The sequence below is a fragment of the Bufo bufo genome, chromosome 2, assembly GCF_905171765.1.
Source record: "Bufo bufo chromosome 2, aBufBuf1.1, whole genome shotgun sequence".
Lineage (NCBI taxonomy): Eukaryota > Metazoa > Chordata > Amphibia > Anura > Bufonidae > Bufo > Bufo bufo.
Window position 1 is genome coordinate 548,841,257 of NC_053390.1, and position 16,673 is coordinate 548,857,929.

Here is a 16,673-nt window from a genome sequence, read left to right on the forward strand (position 1 = left end):
TTTAAATGTATCATGTAAAACTGTGAAAGTTTACATTTAGGACAGTAATTTTTGTGCAGCTGAATTTCTGTGATGCTTTTTTACACTCTAATATTATTGTCTGTCATAGTATTTTCTTTATTTTGCACAATCACATTGGACGGTGTAGCTTATAACATTTGTAATATACATCACATTATGATGCCCTCGCCAATTTTTATGAAAACAGGGCGTGGTGTGGGCAGGGCTACCAGCCCTGGCTCATTCAACATTATTCACTCCAGAAAGTTCCGTAGATTTCTTTCCGGCACATGGACTGTCGGAGGAGCCATGTAAGTGCACCTTGTCATAAGTTACATGGCTCCTTCAGCAGCACATTCCTTTTGAGATGACTCAAGGCCTGTGGGTTTACCAAAAGTATGTATGTGTGTATATATATATATATATATATATATATATATATATATATACCGATAATCCATAATATTGGAGGAGTTTTCCGGTACTTTAATATTGGTGTCTTGTATCTGATGAGCGGGTCTGATACCATGCTGATCAAATGTTCTGCAGTAGATGCGTTGCCTCCTGCACTGGGACTACACAGCTCTACACAGGCTGGTCATTAACGTCAAAGGTGTGTACTTCTGTAGCTGCAGAACAGCTGGTCAGCAGGAGTGTAGGCCACCAAACCCCTGCCGATCAGATATTGATGGTCTATCCTGAGAACAGGCCATTAATATTAAAGTACTGGAATACCCCTTAAAATCCCCCGCCTAATGTTGTGTAGGTCCCTCTTATAAAGCTAAAACAACTCAGACTGTCAAGGCATAGACTGCACAAGACATCTGAAAATGTCCTGTGGTTTCTGGCTCCAAGACATTAGCCGCAGAACCTTCAAGTCTTCTAAGTTGTGGGGTTCTGCCTCCATGGATGGGACTTGCTTTAGTTATGGCCGATTGTTGGTGTGTATGGATTGTGTCTATCTATCTGTCCGCTCTATCTGATCATCTATCTATCTCCTATCTATCTATCTAATCGATCCTTCCTATCTGTGTCTGTGTATCTAATCGATCCTTCCTATCTATTATCTATCTCTCATATCTATCTATCTAAACAATCCTTCCTATCTATCTATCTATCTATCTATCTATCTGATCTATTTATCTATCTATCTATCATCTATCTAATAGTACATACATAGTGTACCAGAAAATGTTTGGGAAAGCCACTTTCATGGCCATATCTAGCTATGGTTGCAGACAGCAAACGAATCCAGTGTGTAGTGATGGTGGAGTCATAAATCTTGTGCCCATTCTTCCAGCTAAAGTAAATTAGCAAGAAGTAGTGGAAGCTTCCCTGTTCTCTACCTTAAGGAAAGTATGCCAGATTGCCAGTCTGGTATGTAGATCTATAGTGAAGCTGCATAGAACTGCATGCCCTTGCATTGGTGGGAGGGTATAAAATATTTTGCACAGAGGTCCAAGGAGCATTAAACTACCCCTCTGTAATAACACAGTTATTAGTACAACTCAGACATAACAAATGGGCTTAACCACTTTTAACCACTTCCTGCTTGGTGCTGCTGATTTTTCAGAACCCCAAGTGTGTGCCCCCTGTTACAATCATTCTTCCTAAGCTCTTGCTTCAGTTGAGTCATTTTGATACATTTGTACTTTGCTTTTTATTTTCCTGTGAAGTTCAAAAAGCTCAAAGCTAGAATTTTTTTTTGCAAGAGATGTATAATGGAGTCTTAGCGCCACCAAGTGATCAAACTGATAGATGAATTTAGTGGGTAAACTGTGAAATACTGGGGTTTCTATATATAACATTGTTGATTTTTTCTGATTTAAGTGACAGTTAAAGGGGTTTTATGGGAGTAGAATATTGATGACCTATTCTCAGATCATTAATATCTGATCATTGTGGGGTCCGACACCCCGCACCTCCACCAACCAGATGTTTGAAAAAGCAATGGCCCCCTCACAGACTACCAAGCACAGCGTCGTCTATTTCATAGTGGCTGCATATGGTATTGCAGCCCAGGCTCATTCACTAGAATGAGACTGAGCTGCTCCTATCCCATGTGACCGATGAATCTGACGTCACTGGCCTAAAAAGAGGCTCCAGCGCACATCCTTAAACTGGTTGTCAGACCCCCACAATTAGATTTTGATGACCTATCCTGATGATAGCGCCTTTAAAAAGGGTTATCCTATCTGTGCATTTGATATTAATGACTTATCCTCAGGACTGGTCATCAATATCAGATTGGCGGGGGTCCCAGGAGTCACGATCAGCTGTTTGAAGATGACACAGCCTTCTGTAGTTAAAGGCTATGTACACCTTCAGGGTAAAAAATTTTATGATTGCATGTTACTCATTTTTGGCTAAAAATCTTTTTTCAATTGGTGTTTATTAAAAATATTGAGCTGTTCTTTCACAAAAGATTAACAGTTTTTCTACCTGTGTGTCTGGTACTTTTACTATCACTTTGTGACAAACCTTATCTCTAAACTACTAAGAGGTCATAAACACTTATTTACGTCACATTCAGTAAGATAAGAACTGAGCTATAATGAGTGTTTATAATGTCAGAGAGCAGAGATAAGGAGTCCGTCTGCTCCTGGTCTGATGGAAAATCCACAGGCAGCTCTGTACTGGAAAAAAGGACTCCATATTCTTAATAAGGACCCATTTAAAAATATATATTTTTAGCTCAAAACGAGTACAATGCAAGAATAAAAAAATTAACCCCAAAGGTGTGCATAGCCTTTAAGGCCCATTTACAAGGGGCGATACAGCAGCAGATTGTTGAGAAGAAAGCGTTCCTTCCCAACAACCGCCTACTTGTCAGCGATCTCCTCCACAGTATGGAGAGGAGTGGAGTGATCACTAATGTCATCGCTCTTCCCCATTCAGACTCATTGTTTGCCGGCCGCCGTTCGTATTTACACAGCACAATCTGCTGCGGGCAACAACGATTTTTGCATCCACGTGAATGATCTATTACACGATGAATGAGCGTTTCACTCGTTCATCGGGTAATCACTGGCACTTTTACACCGCCACCTAATTGCTAACGAACGTTCTTATAAATGCTCTTTAGTGATTATCTTGCAAATTCTCAGTCCGTGTAAAGGGCCCTTTAGGCCTTTTCCTTGGCCAGTGACGTCACCTTTATCATTCACGTGACCTAGGCACAGCTCAGTTTTATACAAGTGAATGGGGCTGAGCTGCAATACCAAGCACAGCCGCTATACAATGTACATTGCTGCTCTTGGTAAGCTGTTAAGACACCACAGAGATCACCAGAGCTCCAGTGACCGCAGCAGCCTCTTCAAACAGCTGAGCGGCAAGGGTGCTGGGAGTTGGAGCCCCCCCAATCAGATATTGATGAACTATCCTGAGGATAGGACATTAATATCAAATTCCTGGATAACCCCTTTAAAGCAAGTACTTGCAATACCAAGTGCACTTAAAATACAAGTCAAGCAATAGTAGCTGCCATACTGTGTGTGGTGCAAATTCTGGCTACCAAGAGTCAGACTGCTCATTCCAAAACCTTCTTTTACGTATCGAAGGGGTGGGAAGGTTGATAAGTTAGCTGAACAACTGCCATGAATCAGGAATCTGATGCACAGAAGAAATGTCCTGTCATTTTATTTTTAAATAGATGTTGTTAAAAGGGTCTCCAGGACTAGAAAAAGATGGCTGCTTTCTTCCAAAAACTGTACCATACCCAGGTTGTGGGTGGTATTACAGCTCATCCCCATTGACTTCAATACCAGACACAACCCAAGGACAGTTGATGGTGCTGTTTTTGAAAGAAAGCAGACATGTATTTCTAATCTTGGAGAACATCTTTAAAATGTTGTATATAGTGGGCCTCTGGTCTTGTTGCCTATTGCAACCAGCTTTTCCATTTGAATTTTAAAAAAATTAAGGTGATATTTGGTTGCTGTGGGCAAAGAATCCATGAGGCTTAGGCTACTTTCACACTAGCATTTTTGCTGGATCCGGCAGGGTCCAGCAAAAACGTTTCCGCTACTGATAATACAACATGAAGGGATCCGGTTGTATTATCTTTAACATACCCAGGACGGATCTGTCATGAACTCCATTGAATGGGGACAAAACTGAAGCGTTTTTTTTTTTACTGGTATTGAGACCCTATGACGGCTCTCAATGCCGTAAAATATTAACGTTAGTGTGAAAGTAGTCTTAGGCCTCTTGCACACGACTGTATGTATTTTGCGGTCCGCAAAAAACGGATCCGCAAAAAATACGGATGACATCGGTGTGCATTCCGTATTTTGCGGAACGGAACAGCTTGCCCCTAATAGAACAGTACTATCATTGTCCGTAATGCGGACAATAATAGGACATGTTCTATTTTTTTGCGGAACGGAAATACGGACATACGGAAACAGAATGCACACGGAGTAACTTCCATTTTTTTGCAGACCCATTGAAGTGAATGGTTCCATATACGGTCCGCAAAAAAAACGGAACGACACGGAACGAAAATACGTTCGTGTGCAAGAGGCCTTAGTCAGTGTTGGAAGCCTTGTTTGCCAGATTAGATTTTATTACTATATTACACAGAGTTACTTACATATCTTGCCACATTTTTTATTATTTGTGGTGAATATTGATTTGTATTGCTTGTACTCTTTTGTTGTAAATATTTTAAATACTTTCTTTTTTATATTTTTATAGTTTACGGCATTATTGCAACATGTCATTTTGTATTCTCATATTGATTATGAATTGTCATTCGGAATGTCATTTGCTAAAGTGTTTGAACACTTCTCGATATTATTCAGCTATACAATAAAATCTAATTTCTTGACAGTCTGCCTTTATAGTGTCATATGTAGTCTGTGTCTATGCTATTTTCAGTTTTAAATTAAAATACATATTTCAGTTATTGAAAACATGAAGAAAAAAACACTACAGAAAAAGGATACAAGAAGACAAAATGGCTTAATTTTGAAGGGTACACTTATCTATTTTATTCATAATATGCAACACAGAGCAAAGTTCTTGCTACATGGACTTTAAAGTGGTCACAGCTAAGACAATATCCCGTCAGAGGGAATAATACCACAGGTGGCATATAATCCAATTAATGTAATCACAGAGAACAACCTGTTAAAACGTAGCCTTTAATCTAATTTATAACATAAAATAACAAAACTCCCACAGACATACATAGAAAAGGAACAAAAAAAAGAAAATATATCCTTGATGACACGAACAGTGATACTTGTAATTGTCCAGAGGTGCGGGTCAGGTTGGACTAGGGGGACAGAGATGAAGACTAATCTGTCCCTATTTCTGGCCCTGGGCTAGATAGCCCTGCCTAAGAACGGAATAGCCGCCCTGATAAGGACGATCCCGTATTCTGGAACCTCCTAGTGACCCTGGTAAGGCCCTATGAACCTAGTGGGTCCCTAATCCGGGCCTGCTCTAGGTACACAAAACAAAAACAAAGTATAGATATCAGTACAGAAAGCAAACAAACCAGCCACCCCACTGGATACTCAGTGGTGTGGGTGGAAGTGCTGCCACTAATAAATAGATCATAAGGAATATATAAACAACCAAAGATATGGCTATCTATGAATGTGTATCATCAATTACTGTACAGACCCCACACTCCAGATACACAGTGTGACGTCAGTACACCAAGATACGCCGTTAACATTTGTACATATCAATGTATAATTAAAGATGTATATACATGTACGGCACCAGAAGCACTACATATAGTATGCAATCAGATGCCAGTGTCCCAACGCGTTTCACCCTGATTGATTGTCGGGTTCCTCAGGGGACGTATATCAGAATACAATGCTTTAATCAGACATCAAAAAGAGGTAACCTGCCAAGTGGCAAGGTCCTCAATCATGATGACACCGGTAGACCAGATAATATACTGGTCGCATTATGTTCATTCACTTAATAGCTTGAAATGATGGATAGCAGGGACCACTATAGGGGGCCTTTTGATTATGCTAAAGGAGAGCAGTAGCACTAAAACAGTAAATCGCCGGTGTGGTGGTATATCCACATACATATGTATACCGGCGGTAAGTCAGCATAGGGATTTCCACATTTTGATTCCACTAAAGGAAAGTAGTAAATCGCCAGTGTGGCAATATATCCACATATATATATATATACCGGCGATCAGTCAACATAGGGATTCCCACATAGGTAATCAACGTGATAACCTCCTATAGAAAGTCACACATGTATAATGACATGCGTGATCGCATGGCAAACAGGTAACAAGATACTACTTGCATGTCCAGGTACAGCCAGGAATGACCCAAACCGTCTGTAAAGATAATCATGTGTCCACCATCACTCTAGCCATGGCCCGCATCCACACTGTTTAAGACATAAATGGTAGTCAAAAATTAGAAGCCAGATAAGGCCAGAGACTAACCTTCTGTAGTTGTGGGGGGAGAAAAGAAGCCCCCTATTATCCCAGGAAACTCACAGTCAGTGGTGCCTCACTAGTCCTGTATGTGAGGTCACTGAGTAGTAGAGCCTGCATGGTTTAAATAGCCCGCCTATTGGGAGGTGGAGCAAGCGATCGAATATCGCCCCGCCCCTCCCCATCCATACCTAAGATTAGGCGTGGACCTGCGGACCGCTCCCGCCCACTGTGGGCGTGCCTAAGCTGTTGAATCGATACCACCCAGCCCTCTGTCCTCTGATGCTTGGTAAAAACATAGTGCCGCCCTCGTTCAGTCCCGCCCCCAAACAGCTCCTGGGCTGGTGGGAGGACACCATTGTTTTCACTGAAGAGATGCAGAGATGGACCCGCCATATAATATCTTGGTCGAGGTTCATCGATGATATCCTGCTGTTCTGGTCAGGCACTGCAGAAGAATTTGATGGATTCATGAAGGACCTTAATGTCAATCACATCGGTCTATTTTTTACCCATGAATTGCAATCCCAAAAAATCAACTTCCTTGATTTACAGATTAGCAAGGACATAAATAACACTTTAACAACTACCCTGTTCCGTAAATCTACCTCAACAAATAGTTTATTGAGATGGGATAGTTTTCATCCCAGACCACTCAAAAAAGGTATCCCTAAGGGACAGTTTCTGCGAATTCGCAGGAACTGTTCCGATCAAATTGAGTTTGACAAACAAGCTAGGACCCTTTTCCACCGGTTTAAACAGAGGGGGTATTCTGAGGACTGCCTCTATGAAGCTTGGAATCATGCGGGATCCCTTGACAGAACAGCACTAATTCACTCGGTAGGGAAAAAGAAAACATCAGATGAAGTGATCAGAATCATAGGTACATATGACACTGAAGCCAATCAAGTTCGCCAGATAATTGGACGATATTGGTCATTGATCAAGACTGACCCTGACCTGACTGATCTTCTTCCTGAGCACCCCTCAATCACTTTTAGGCGAGGTCGAAGTATAGGTGATCAATTGGTACATAGCCATTTTGAACCTGCTTCCCCCTCATGTACGTGGCTAGCAGATAGGAGAAATGGTACATATAGATGTGGTAAATGTAAGGCCTGTTCCTTTATATTAGTAGGCCACTCTTTCACGAACACCGAACTGACCCATACGTATATGACCCGTGGCTTTGCAAACTGCAATACAGTGGGCGTGGTTTACATGGCCCAATGTAAATGCAGTCTCAGATACATCGGTAAAACATGTAGAGCCTTTAAAAAGAGGATTTTGGAGCATATTGGCGATATTCGCCACAAGCGTGATAAACCTTTATCCAGACACATGGTTTTAAGACATGGAGGAGACCCAAAAGCTGTAAATTTCTCAGTGGTGGAAATAGTAAAATATTCCATCAGGGGAGGTGACATTGACACTATCCTGAGACAAAAAGAGTCGAAATGGATACATATGCTTAACACCATGTCACCTGCAGGACTGAATGAGAATATTGATTATTCCTGCTTTCTTTAGCCAGCCACATGTTACCTATATGGGGTTAACATATATACTTTGAGCACTGTAGTAATTTGGAGGGGAGGATATGTGGCCACCCCGACTGCAGCGCCATGTTTGTTTTTACCCCATACAGAATATCAATTTATACATATATACATACTTTATTATGATGTAATAGAGTTGTCACTAATAGCTTGTTTTAGCTTACATCGGGCCCCTACGGCCGTATACCGGTCCTAAATGTTGTCCATATGTTGTCCCCACCACTATCAATCATGCTATATTGGTATATAGTCTGCGCATTTACACTGCGCTTATTGCTTCCCCCTTCCCTCTTTCCCCCCCATTCTTTCACCTTTTAATCAGGGTTTATATCTCTGTACCGGGTTTCCTGTTATGCATAATTGTGCTATCACAGGACCTGGTAATGTACCCTGTATTATTGGTGTTTCATTGTCCCCCTACACCTTGTCACATGATCGGGGATGGTGGGTGACGTCATCGGGCGGCGCTCCGGCACTAAGAGGCCACAACAGTGTGACCATGTGACCGGGCGCGCCCGGTGACGTCACCCACGAGGCCTGGACGCCGGCCGGCTTGTACTCCGAATCCATCCGCCATGTGGTAACACATCCTGTTTGGGGGCGGGACTGAACGAGGGCGGCACTATGTTTTTACCAAGCATCAGAGGACAGAGGGCTGGGTGGTATCGATTCAACAGCTTAGGCACGCCCACAGTGGGCGGGAGCGGTCCGCAGGTCCACGCCTAATCTTAGGTATGGATGGGGAGGGGCGGGGCGATATTCGATCGCTTGCTCCACCTCCCAATAGGCGGGCTATTTAAACCATGCAGGCTCTACTACTCAGTGACCTCACATACAGGACTAGTGAGGCACCACTGACTGTGAGTTTCCTGGGATAATAGGGGGCTTCTTTTCTCCCCCCACAACTACAGAAGGTTAGTCTCTGGCCTTATCTGGCTTCTAATTTTTGACTACCATTTATGTCTTAAACAGTGTGGATGCGGGCCATGGCTAGAGTGATGGTGGACACATGATTATCTTTACAGACGGTTTGGGTCATTCCTGGCTGTACCTGGACATGCAAGTAGTATCTTGTTACCTGTTTGCCATGCGATCACGCATGTCATTATACATGTGTGACTTTCTATAGGAGGTTATCACGTTGATTACCTATGTGGGAATCCCTATGTTGACTGATCGCCGGTATATATATATATATGTGGATATATTGCCACACTGGCGATTTACTACTTTCCTTTAGTGGAATCAAAATGTGGAAATCCCTATGCTGACTTACCGCCGGTATACATATGTATGTGGATATACCACCACACCGGCGATTTACTGTTTTAGTGCTACTGCTCTCCTTTAGCATAATCAAAAGGCCCCCTATAGTGGTCCCTGCTATCCATCATTTCAAGCTATTAAGTGAATGAACATAATGCGACCAGTATATTATCTGGTCTACCGGTGTCATCATGATTGAGGACCTTGCCACTTGGCAGGTTACCTCTTTTTGATGTCTGATTAAAGCATTGTATTCTGATATACGTCCCCTGAGGAACCCGACAATCAATCAGGGTGAAACGCGTTGGGACACTGGCATCTGATTGCATACTATATGTAGTGCTTCTGGTGCCGTACATGTATATACATCTTTAATTATACATTGATATGTACAAATGTTAACGGCGTATCTTGGTGTACTGACGTCACACTGTGTATCTGGAGTGTGGGGTCTGTACAGTAATTGATGATACACATTCATAGATAGCCATATCTTTGGTTGTTTATATATTCCTTATGATCTATTTATTAGTGGCAGCACTTCCACCCACACCACTGAGTATCCAGTGGGGTGGCTGGTTTGTTTGCTTTCTGTACTGATATCTATACTTTGTTTTTGTTTTGTGTACCTAGAGCAGGCCCGGATTAGGGACCCACTAGGTTCATAGGGCCTTACCAGGGTCACTAGGAGGTTCCAGAATACGGGATCGTCCTTATCAGGGCGGCTATTCCGTTCTTAGGCAGGGCTATCTAGCCCAGGGCCAGAAATAGGGACAGATTAGTCTTCATCTCTGTCCCCCTAGTCCAACCTGACCCGCACCTCTGGACAATTACAAGTATCACTGTTCGTGTCATCAAGGATATATTTTCTTTTTTTTGTTCCTTTTCTATGTATGTCTGTGGGAGTTTTGTTATTTTATGTTATAAATTAGATTAAAGGCTACGTTTTAACAGGTTGTTCTCTGTGATTACATGGACTTTAATCAAACTTATAATACAGAACCCACCGCAATTATTTTATATAGTAGTAACAGTCCTGTTCACTTGTCCTTTCACAAAACCTTTGACATTACATAGTGACAGGTCAGAGGTTTTGATTAGTGGGGGTCAGCAGGGCAGCTGTAACCAAAGGGGGCGAATGGTGCAACTGCAAAGGGCCCAGGCTCACCAGCAGCAGCACGTGACTCTTGCCTCACAACCATGCCGGATCTGGCAGGACGGATGGGAGGATGCGGCATGTCCTGAAGTGACATCATTGTCCCTGCTGCACTGAGCATGCAAAAGAAAAAGCTGGCAAGAATGTGCTCCGTTCATCAGTGGAGCGGGGCTAGGTGAGTAGTACTCACTTTATTAAAACTACAGGGGATTCACTATTGGAGCACTAAGGGGGCAGCATTATTGTGAAGGGCATTAAGAGGGGAAACTATCTTAAGGGTACTAAAGGAACAGCAATATTGTGAGGGGGCCACTTAGGGAGCATAACTAATGTGAAGGGGCACTGAGGAGGCATAACTACTGTAAGGGGTCAGTAAGGGTCATAACTGCTGTGTGAGGGCACTAAGGGGGCATATTTAATGGGGGGGGGTACAAAAGTGGCATAACTACTGTGATGGGGCACTAAGGGACATAAACTCCTGTGTGGGGGCGCTAAGGGGGAATATCTACTGTGTGGAAGCACTAAGGACAGCATAACTACTGTGTAGAGGCACTAAGGAAAAATTGGGTCATGAAGGGGGCATAGATAATGTGATGGGGCACTTGTAACATAGTTTATAAGGCTGACAAAATACATCTGTCCATTCAGTTAAGCCTGTTATCCTGCAAGTTGATCCAGAGGAAGGCAGAAAAAAAAAACTGTGAGGTAGAAACCAATTTTCCTCACTTTAGGGGGAAAAAAAATCCTTCCCGACTCCAATCAGGCAATCAGAATAACTCCCTGGATCAACGACCCCTCTCTAGTAGCTATAGCCTGTAATATTATTACACTCCAGAAATACATCCAGGCCCCTCTTTAACTCTTTTAGAAAATTCACCATCACCACCTCCTCAAGCAGAGAGTTCCAAAGTTTTACTGCCGGTACCGTAAAGAATCCTCTTCTATGTTTGTGTACAAACCTTCTTTCCTCCAGACGCAGAGGATGTCCCCTTGTCACAGTCACAATAAGGAAGCATACTTACAGTGTGGTGGCACTAAGGGAGCATTCTACTATGTTGGGTCACTAAAGGGGGCCCACCAATGTATTAAAACGGCCCTGCCTTTTTTTGTTTTCACACTTTCCCAATTTCCATATCCCACTGTTATTAAAAAAGCTTACACATGGGATAGAGCAGATGTAGACACTCTTAGCAGGTGGATTATTTACATATCCAGCATTACTATACTTTTGTAATAAAGCCTTGTACACTTTCTAACTTAAAAAATATCAAGCACGGTTTACATTGTGGATGCATAATGCATGGACTAGTCAACATTGGTAGCGACAGTAAGACTTCTTGGAAATCGGTGTTCATTCATCAATATCATTGGTAGCGACAGTAAGACTTCTTGGAAATCTGTGTTCATTCATCAATATAAAAACATAGCGGAGCTAAGTTACCAGTATAAGAATCAGTGGAAACATAGCACCAGTTAATAGAGAAGATATATGATATACGTAACAACAGGGACTATTTACAAAGTCGACAAAAAATATCCAATCAGAAGGTAGAGAATAGAGGGATTGCTCACCTGCAAACTTAAAAAATGTTTGGAAAACCCCTTTAAGGGGTGTAGGAAGTGAATGGCTGGGGTGGCAGAGTCTATCTTCCTATAAGATTGGAAGAATATTCTTGTGTCCCATATGGTTTTAGCATGTGCATGTTTCCTTGGTTCCCAACTGGCTAGCTCTTCCATGCTACATACTAAGTAATTTTTTGGATGGTGGTTCAAGGAATCTCTAAATAGGAATAGTAAGGATTTTGCTACTTTCAATGATGCGGATAGCTAAATTTAATTTTTTTGTACTTTGATCATAAATCATTAAAACTTGGGGGCAGCGCACACTCTGAGCTCCCGACTGTCTCCGGCACATATCCCCGATACAGGGTTCGTACAGCTTGCCTACCCTCATGAGGAACAGGAGGAAGAGGACATCGTCCACACCGGCACCAGTGGAGATAGATTCGGGCGCCATAGAGCGCTTCCTTGCCTCCAGCTATCAGCCGACGAGAAGCGCCGACAAGGTGGCGGACGCTACCAGAGGTGAGGAGACCGCGGCGCCAACCATCACAGCCGCTTATCCGAGCCCCAGTCAATCGTCGCTCATCCCCTCAGGGACGCCATCATATACTAGCGCTGTTAGTAGCCCGTCTTCAGTGGCCCCCTCCTCTCCTGTACTGGCGGGCAGCAGACGCTCCACGCCAGGATCCTCACCCCAGTCACATGGATCTTCGGGCCTCCCTGCCAACACAGCCAAACTGGCGGCGCCGACCTCACCTGACGAGGACTGGGACTAGAAGGTCCATCTTAAGGCTCTTCCCACTAAACAGGAGATGAATGCTCTCTTCTCAAGGCTGGAAGCCTCCCATAAGCAAGACATGGTGGCATTACAGTCGGATCTCAGACAAGTGGGACATAGGGTAGAGGAAATCGAGGCCCTCCAGGAACAGACTCTCCAGTCACTTGATTCTCACCAGCAGGTCCTGCAAGATCACACTGAGCAAATTCAAGACATCATGAATCATCTCAATGACATTGAAAACAGGCAGAGAAGGAACAACCTCCGCATACGAGGTGTACCCGAATCTGTCCTTCCACACGACCTGGAGCACTGGGCCCACAGTTTCTTTGGCAAGCTACTTAATAAAGCCATGGACTCACCTGTCGAGATTGACAGGATCCACAGAACCCTGGGCCCGAAACTCACGGATCAATCCCGACCACGCGACATTGTTTGCAGGGTCCATTTTTTCAAAGAAAAAGAGGCAATCCTTAAAGCCGCCAGGAAGTTGTCGCCAAGCCTCCCAGATTATCCAGGTTTACTTATCCTGCCAGACCTGGCCAGACGCACACTTATGCTACGTAAAGCCCTTAAACCCCTACTGCTCCTTCTCAAGGACAATGATATCGTCTATCGCTGGGGTTACCCCTTCCAGTTATTTGCTAAAAAAGATGGGAAATCCGCCTCCTTCAAAACCATCACGATCTCCAGAGGCTGTTGGACACCTTCGACCTGCCGCCTGTGAGCCTTCCTGATTGGCCTAGACAATGGGAGATGATCCCCACACCACACAGGGATTCCTGGCAGATGCTGCGCCCGAAACAACAGAGGCCCTCCAGAAGTTCACATCTTTCCAAGGACTGAACTGTCCAATACTTGATGGGCGTCCGTCCCCAGTTCTTACCACATTTCTGCTATTTTCAATACATGGCCTTGACACATGGGCCCCCACTGTTTAATGCTGCTGTCCTGCTCAATGTTATTGCTGGATAGGCTGTTAGAGACCTGTTTCATCTATATAATTCATAACCAGTCTGGAGACATGTTGGGCCGCTGTACTGCCCTTGTCTCCTCCTTCCCCTATTAGGTACCACAACACTTTCTACAGTGTTGTTCGTGACGAATTGTCATTACTTAGTTCCCGTTGAACCGATTGCTTGGTTCCCCCTTGGGCTCTATACCCCATTCCATGTCCACTTGTTTTGCACCACTTTTTTATTGCACCATGTGTTCGTCTGTCTCCCCCCCCCCCCCCCTTCCCTTGTGTTCTTCTCCCTGTGTGTAGTCCAGCTTTATAATCTAGTCTCACTCCACTTTTACCCGCTATGACAGGTCCTTTATCGATTAGCACCTACAATGCTAGGGGCCTTAACAAGCCTGAGAAACGCAGCCAAATCCTATACCGCTTTCATAAGAAAAGAATTATGATAGCTATGATACAAGAGACGCACTTTAAGCTCTCATCTATACCAAACTGTGTGAACAGATACTACCCCACCTGGTACCACAACCCCCACCCAGACAAAAAAGCAGGTGGAGTCTCCATAGCTTTCCACAAAGCTTTCCGACCTAATGTCTTAGCTTCAGATATTGATTTAAAAGGCCGATATATTTTCCTTAAGCTCTCGCTTAATGATACCATCTTCATTGTGGCTAAAGTTTATTTTCCCAACCAGGGCCAGACATCTTTTGGGAGCAAAATCTTGAGAAGACTGGCTGGCTTCGCCGAGGGTTCCCGCATCATCCTAGGTGGAGATTTTAACATGGTATGGATCCCGAGCTGGACTCCTATGTGGGTAAGTCCTCGATCTCTCCCTCGTCACTGCGCATGTTTAAAGCAGCACTCACATCTCTCAAACTGGTTGACCTCTGGAGGGTCTTGCATCCGGATGTCAGAGATTACAGCTTCTATTCTTCTGCCCATAACAGCTACAGCAGATTAGACCATCTCTTCGTGTCGCAGAGCCTCCTGGACCTTGACCCCCGATGCTCAATCGACTGATTTGGTCTGATCATGCCCCGGTATTTGGCCTACTGTCCCCAACCCACACTCTCCCTCGTATGTTCACCTGGAGATTAAATGATAATCTTTTGAACGACCCAGTCTGTGTTACAGATGTGAAAAAAGCTATTGCAGATTTTGTCACTGATCATAGGTCAGACAGCACTGCTCCGCCTTTGAAATAGGAAGCTCTTAAATGTGTCCTTAGAGGTATCTTTTTGTCGCATGGGGCTAGGCTCAAAAAGGAAAGTGCGCATAAGCTCTCTTCACTCCTTACGGAACTGGAAACTAAAGAGGCTATAAACAAGACCTCTTCTTCAGTCTCCCTCAAGGTTGAGCTTTCCTCCATCCGACAACAGATCTTAAAAATACTTGACCAAAAATCCCTATGTCTCAGAGACAAAATCAAACAGGGTTATTACGAGTTTAGCGATAAATGCGGCAAATGGCTGGCGAAAGCCCTACACCCACGTACCACTCTCACGCATATCCCCTCGCTAAACGTGGGCTCGAAAGGCCGGGTCCACGCCCCGCTCGAAATCGCGCACGAATTCCAGGCGTATTACGCCAATTTATATAATCTTGCCCAAACTAGTGCAAATGCCTCTAGGCCGTCGCCCCCCGACGTACAAAATTACCTCTCCCAGTTCAGACCTTCATGTCTTTTCAGGTGACGCGTCCTCCGTACCAGAACTTCTGTCTATCATTAAGGACCTTAAAAACGGGAAGAGTCCTGGTCCAGATGGTCTAACCTCCCGTTTTTACAAAATGCTCAGTGATGACCTGGCCCCTTTGCTTCTAGAGACATTCAATTCGATCTCAGATACATGCCCCTTTTCATCTCAGCCCCTACAGGCACATATCACAGTCATTCCCAAGCCGGACAAAGATCACTCCCTTTGCTCAAACTACCGGCCCATCTCCCTCCTCAATATAGACTTTAAAATATTCGCTAAACTATTGGCCCTGAGACTATGCCCATACATTCCAAACTGTATTCATAGAGAACAGGTGGGATTCGTCCCAGGACGAGAGGCCCGCGATAACACCCCCGCGATAACACCATCAAGTCCATTAGCTTGATATCTAAAGCTAAACAGTCGAAGAGCCCTTTATGCCTGCTATCGGTCGACGCAGAAAAAGCCTTCGACAGGGTCAGCTGGCATTTCCTGGAGAGAACCTTAACCCATATTGGCCTGGCTCTGTACACCTGCCCCCTGTCCCCATTCCTTTACATACTAGTCATGGAATCTTTACGAGCCAACGACTCGATTGGGGGCCTCCATTTTGGTGACGTAGAACATAAACTCTCACTGTTCGCCGACTATCTACTGTTATACCTTACCTCTCCTAGAAATAGCCTGCCCTCTGTGTTGAAAGAATTTGAGATTTTTGGCTCATTATCTAACTTCAAAGTTAATATAAAAAAATCGGAAATTCTAATTATCACTCTCCCACCCAGGGAAGTCGCCACTCTCAAGACTTCCTTCCTGTTTAAATGGTCCCCTCTCACGCTTAAACACCTGGGAATACACATATCTCCGGATCCTTCCCACCTGTTCAAGCTCAACTATTTAGCTTTAGTCCATACCATCGAAAATAACCTTTGATCCTGGTCTAATTTAAATGTCTCCTGGTTCGGCAGAATCAACACCTTAAAGATGGACGTCCTGCCCAGGCTCCTATATTTATTTCAGACAATCCCTTGCAGGGTTCCCCTCTCTTATTTTACCCGACTCAAAAGAATAGCCTCTCGTTTTGTTTGGGGTAGGTCCAGGGCTACACTGAACTACAACCTAATGATCCGATCAAAGACCCAGGGAGGCACAGGGTTTTTGGGTACTGTGGATTGGGTTCGCCTCCAAGGTTAAATTTGCCACGATCCCTGGCCCTCTCACGAGCCTATCTGGTCACCCATCACTACCCCTCAACCTCAAGGC